The sequence below is a fragment of the Grammomys surdaster genome, unplaced genomic scaffold (genome assembly GCF_004785775.1).
Source record: "Grammomys surdaster isolate TR1022 unplaced genomic scaffold, NIH_TR_1.0 201, whole genome shotgun sequence".
NCBI classification, from domain to species: domain Eukaryota; kingdom Metazoa; phylum Chordata; class Mammalia; order Rodentia; family Muridae; genus Grammomys; species Grammomys surdaster.
Genome location: NW_021604646.1, coordinates 2496509 through 2503254, shown reverse-complemented (window position 1 = coordinate 2503254; position 6746 = coordinate 2496509).

Here is a 6746-nt window from a genome sequence, read left to right as displayed (position 1 = left end):
ACCTCCCAGGCTGGTGGTTTAGACCCTGGGATCTCTGGTTGGTTGGTATTGTTGCTCTCCCCATGGGACCGCAAATCCTTTCAGCTGCTTAAGCCTCTCTCTCATGCCTCCATTGGAATCCCCATGATCAATTCAATAGTTAGCTGTGAGCATCCTCCCCTGTATCTGTCAAGCTCTGGAGCAGATTCTTAAATAGTAAAATCTTTCTGTGTCAAGAGGCAAAAGTGCAAAAACGTGAAGACAATGATGAGACATGGAAAGAAATAATAGAGAAACTATGCCGTGATGCATGACAATGTTAAGTAAAAGTTAGTTGATAAGGAGAATTTTGGGCAAACATACAGGGTTTTATGAATCATATGCAATCTTAATGGATTTAATCAGAGCAATGGTAAAGAGAAATTAAGTTTTAAAACACCAGAGAGCTAACCAGACATGAAGTTACAGGCGTAAGGCTTCAACCAGATGATACACTCTAAGTTAGCAAGCAAGAGATACATACTGTTTTCTTAAAAATTATATATTGAAGCTTTAAGTAGAAATGTAGCTGTCATTAGAGATAAAGACTTGTAGGAAGAACTGAGGTTAAACGTGTTCTTTAAAAAGGTGATGAATAGCTTGTGTTTCTGTGTAATTTGAAGCCGTGATTCACCTGATGTAACTGTAGTTCCAGAGGCTTACTGCTGAATAGGCTCACCCTCTGTAGTTCTTTCTGAAATTGGCTGGCTGGTTCAACTCAGCTGTTCTGGCTCAGACTCCTCTTCAATCTGACTGATTCAATCTGGCTTCTTTCAGCTTCTCAATGATTTTCTCTGCTTAGTTTCAAATTAACTCTTGTCAGTTTGTTCTAATGTAATCTGGCTCCTTCTTATTCTCTGGCTGGAAGTACCTCTGCTGATCTGCACTGAACTTCATGAACTCCCTGACTCAACTCCATTGTACTATACTCGTTGCACTGAAAACCAACTGACTCGCAAAGCTTACTGAACTGAGTTTTCTTGCTTGCTGCTCTTAAACAGCTTTTCTCTTTTTTTCTGTATCACATCGCTGAATCATTCTGTCAAATCTTTATTTGCTTTATCATTTTTTCTGCCCCTCATTATATGCCCTTCTTTGGGATTTAGTGTATACTAAGGGAGGTATTAAAGATGTATACTAAGAGGGTATGCGCTTTCCAGCCAGATCACACAGGCCTAGAAGGTCTTTGGGTATGTTCAGAGCAGCCATGTTTCTGTATTTAGCTTCATCTACAAATGTTGAACAGGTATCAATTCCGTGTACTATCAATTCAAAATTCATACAAGGATCTAATAACAATCCGAGGCTCAAGGAGAAATTTCTCTAGTGACACCCAGGCTCAAAAATGAATAATGTATTAGAGCTATTTGCTGAAAATTTGAACTGGGAGAAGGGTCTTGCTTCTAAAATTTAATAGAGCGAAGATAGTAAGTATATAAAAGACATGGAATCTAGTGGAAGTGATCATTATAAAGTCTTATTTGTAAAAATACTTAGCAAATCCATCTAACAAAATGTGAAGACTCTATTATAATTTTATTTATCAATCTTAATCTTATAAGTTCTTAAAAAATAGAACTTAGTAAAAGGATCTATCAACCATGGTTTTGGAACTTAGGTTGGTAATATAGTGGTTGCTTAACAAGTAAATAAATAAACAAGTAAATAAAACAAGTCTGGTTCAGAAAGCATGAGCCATGGGGTTAGAAAACAAAAGCACAACCCTGATATATACTACATAGTTGCTTTCTAGAGTAGTTCAAGCAAGGGTACTTACACTAGTGAGTAAAGAAGATTAAAAGTAACACACTAGAGCACAACAGCTATGCAATCACATTTGCTTCATATGTGAAGTCTTGTAGAAGTCTATTGGCTGAAGACAAGCAGAGTTGGAGACTTCATGGAATGAGCTTTTCTGATTAGAAATTAATGCTCAGAGGAAGATTAAAAGGTCTCGCTCATTGACTAGAAAAGTTGCAGAAGTGGTCTTAAGAAAATCATATGGAATACAGAACACTGAAATGGAAGAAATGAAATCAAGAGATATGAATGATATGCTAATTAAAACAGGAAACAAATCCTCCAGCATAGTGAAATCCTATTAAAGGCACAATCATTTATTTCAGAGTTTCTAAATACCTAGAGTTACATTGTATATTTTGAAATGAAAACCCATTAATTTGAAAATAATGTGGCTTAAATAGATTGAACTTCTCAACTAACATGAGATGTATGAAGGTCTACCCCACTGTAGAAGGGGATGAAGCTGAGAGTCTGGTACACTCACTATGGCTTAATAAGGAAGAAATGTGACTACTGAACTGTCAGACACTTCCAGTATCATGTAATATTAAAATGCATGTTAATGACAAGGATGACTGTGGCAGTGATTATTTATAGTGTTGTTTCTTAATGAGAATTTCTCAATGTCATGTGAAATTCTCACAGGGATAGTGACATGTAACAGACATAAATTGTTGCAAACCTCACATTATTCTCCCTGCTATCTCCACTAGAAATAAACTATGTTCATATCTTTCAGAAAATAAAATATTTTTAATCTGTTTAACATAAAGTTCCATACTGATGCTAGACTCCAAAACTAGATTTCACATGTTAATAAAGTACTCATTTACATACATGTAACTTAGCAGAGTTTCTAGGCTGAAACTTTTGACTTGGCAAAGCATGACTCTTTCTGTGATGTTTGTTTTGTTAAGGAGTAGAATCACTGGTCTCCTGACATGAATAATTCTCACCATTTGAGCATCAGTGGCATGAGTCACTCCAGTTTGTACTTATCATGTGCTTACGGAAATGATATACATAATGTCAGAGTTCAGGCTTGCAACCTGCTCTACCTATGGATATAGGTCTCTTTATGGTCATATGTATTTAAGTGACTGGAAATATCAAATAGAACATGGCATTTCCTAAATGAGTAGCAGAGACAATAAAATAAAACAATATGGATTGTAGACTATAAAATTAACTGCAAACAAAAAAAGGAAGCAATCAAGTAGTCCTGTGATTAATTAAAAAAAAGTCAAGCTTTAATAAATAAAAAAGCAGAGTTTTAAATGTTTTACTTCATGGCAAGAAAGGGTTCAGTAGTTCAAACAAGGTAAGTGAAAGAACATCAGCAGGACATTGGAGATTTTATTTTAGTAAGGTGCTCTTCAATAACAAATCGTTTTCTTTGATAGAATCTGTGAGCTTTTATGTGAGTCATTGTAGTCTTTGAAAAACAGAAACTGAAAAACACTGCTTGTAGAGTGATTTCAGTATAGCATTGTAAAAAAAATAAAAGATTGGGTTATTTTATTTCTGGAAACTACTGCTCTGTTTATGCTCTGTGTATGTCTATGTACAATACTCATGTATCCTCCATGCCCAACTGGAAGTATCTGTAACCTACCAATCCTAATAACACAATATCCTTAGTGGGAAGAAATGAATCATAAGGCCTTAATGCGTGAAAGAACAGTAAGCAAATGCCTACCATTACAACTTACAAATAAACTATGAGGTAATGATTAAAGTTCACTCATGCACAAATATAATAAAGATATATTTCCTTTTTGTATTATTTTTAAGTATGAGGATTTTATACATGAATAAAATGTACGTTCATCTTTTCTATTGATGTCTTCTCTATACAATTCCTTCTATGTCACCCCATCCAATTATTCCCAATGAAATACTCATTTTTATAAATATGAATAAGTATATTTAAGTAAGCTTATATAATAAAGACTTTCCCAATCATTTTAATACTATTTAGTTTTCCTCCATCCCTTTCACTATGGATTATCTTCTTTTCCTCCCTGCTAGCCAAGCACCCCAACAATTCCCCACTGAATGCACTGATATCTTGCTATCCTCATCTCTAGTGATTCTACTTTGCCCCTTCCTGCCACTGAGACCATTCTAATTTTTTGGTTTCTAGAGTTACTCCTGGTTATATACCTGAACATAAGGATCCACAAATAAGAGGTGACATGGCATTTGTCTTTCAAGATTTTTGTTACTGTGCTCAATACAATAATTTAAAGTCCTGTTCACGTAAATGTGAATTCCAGGATTCCACTTTTTTTCTTATAGCCTTATAGAATTCAAACATACACCTTTATCAATTTATGATTATCATGTCTTCATTTAATGGGCATCCATACTTCTGTTCCCTAAAATTTCAAAATAGGGAAGAAATGAATATGGCTTTAAGAACATGCCAAGGAGTTTTTTCCCAGTGTCAAATAGCTGATCTGTTTTGATCTTTTGGAGGACACTCCACACTGATTTCCATATTGACTTCAATATTGTGCATCTGCATAAATATTAGACAATGGTTACCATGTCCCCACAATCTTGGCAACATTGTTATTATTAGTCCTTTTATAGTCTCTTTAAATGTATTTTTATATTATTTTGAAAGTTTTCTACATGAAAATTCTATTTGCATTGTTTCACCCCTTCTTCTCATCTTTCTAAATTTTCTCTTTACTCAAATTTATGACATCTTCTTTAACTAACATTGTTACATATATGTTACACATAATATACATAACACACACATATATGTAAACAATGACTATATATTGCTACATTTCTATGTTCACTTTTCTCATTAATAGAGATGTTGAATATTTTCTAAAATGCCCCTTAGCTAGCTTTATTTTTTATTTTGAGAATTATTTGTTGAGATATAGCCCATTTTTGCATTTTTGAAAATTATTTGTTGTTGTTGTTTCTTGGTTTATTGTTTGGTAAAAAGCTTCTTTTTATATGCTGAATATTAATCCTCTATTGGATGTATAGTTGGAAAAGTCTCCTATCCCAAATAAACATAAAAAGAGGATTAGCAAATTCTCTATCAGATATGTGCAATATTCAAAGAAGTGGAAGATAGTTGTGCAACATAAAGAATATTGCCCCGAATATCCTTCTGTTAGCCCTTTTCTGTTAGTGTGAATATGAGCAGCAGTTTTCTCAACAAAAGAAGAACAGAAATATGAAGAAATATGTACTTATTGCTATTGGCTTATAAATTCTATTGTGTTTGTTGGCAGAATTTTATCTTTTAGAAAAACAGTTTTAATTTTTTTCTGCTGTGTGGATACCTTGCTATGGACAAAAAAAGATATCTTATCCCCTAGAGTTTGAGTTACAAGTAGGAAAAATCTGGGGCCATTTGAGTTGTAGCAGACACTTTTAACCACTGATCACTCTCCAGCCACCCTGGTCTTTAATTTTATGAAGCAAGATATCAATTTTGGGAAAGACCCACCTGATATATATTGAGTGCTTGAAAAGCTGACATTCACTGCCAGCAGACAGATAATGACCTAGGCATTTACCACAGCACATATACAGAATTGAACTATGTATAGCCCTGTGATTTTGGAACCAGATTCATCCTTGCTCAAGCAGTCAGATGATATCTCCATTTTAGCCAGGCTGATGATGAGGGCTCTTGATACACCCTAAAGCATAGAAGACTACATTTGTCTTCAGAAGAATTTATTTAAAAGCAGACCAAATACTGCTGTACTCTAACAATTCTGTGAAGCTCAAAGGACAGTATCAAGAGGAAACAAGGTAAAAACTAATTTTCTTATTCCCTGGTGGGAACACTGTGAAATGATAAAAAAAAATTCCAAAATTTAGTCTGAAGCTGGAAAGATTTAGCTCTTGGCAAAGTATTCAGGTTCTTCTTTGGACACCCACATATCTAACAAATCATAATCACCTGTAGCTCCAAGCTGAGGGAATCAAATACCCAGTTTTAGCATATATTGGAACCCAGCAGATAAATATAAATAAATCTTTAAAAATTACATAGTCTGACAGCATTGCAACCATTAAGGATAAATTAACATATAATTCAGCAAATTTACATCTTCTGGTAAACTTCAGAAACTTGTTCCCTACCAAAACAGATTCATGAATGTTCATGGCAATATTTATAACAGCCCAAAGTGAAGGCAACTCAAGTGTTTACCCATTGAAAATGAGTAGCTAAATACTAAATAAAACAATGTGTATTAGGTCTGGAAAGGGATGAAATACTGACTTATTCTAAAGCAGAGGTGAGTAAAGAAAACACTGTACAATATTAAAGGTAAACCACACCATATCACAGACTTTATGATTCCAGTTTAATATATGTAGAACATGCAATTCTAAAAGAGAAGATTAGTAAGGACTAATAGTGTGTTGTATGCAGTCATACTGACTGTATGCTTTAATACCCTGAAATTTACTAAACCTCAGAATTTAAGAGTGATTTGACTGACATATATTAAATATTGAGAAAATAACTTTAAACCTGCATAGCACAAAAATATTTGCTAGCTAATTTTCCCTAATGGATCCTTCTGGGAAGAAATGAGTGATTTAATACCTCCGTTTCCATATGACTTAGGTAGAGAATTTAAAAAAAAAAACACCTGCAAGTATCAAACATGTCTTAAGAGTCTATGCTACATTCTGAAAATCCTAAGGTCTTCTTCCTTCCTCTTGTATCTACATGTATTTATTTACTTATTTATTTACTTTTGAACACATATGTATGTGTTAATGATGATTTGTGTGAGTGTTGACATATATGTGTTATGGCACACATGCAGAACCTATAAAACAATTTGACTCCTCATTTCCTATATTTTGAGGGGCCGGATATTTTATTGTTCATCTGCTACAACTGCTGTATACAACCATGCTAGCTG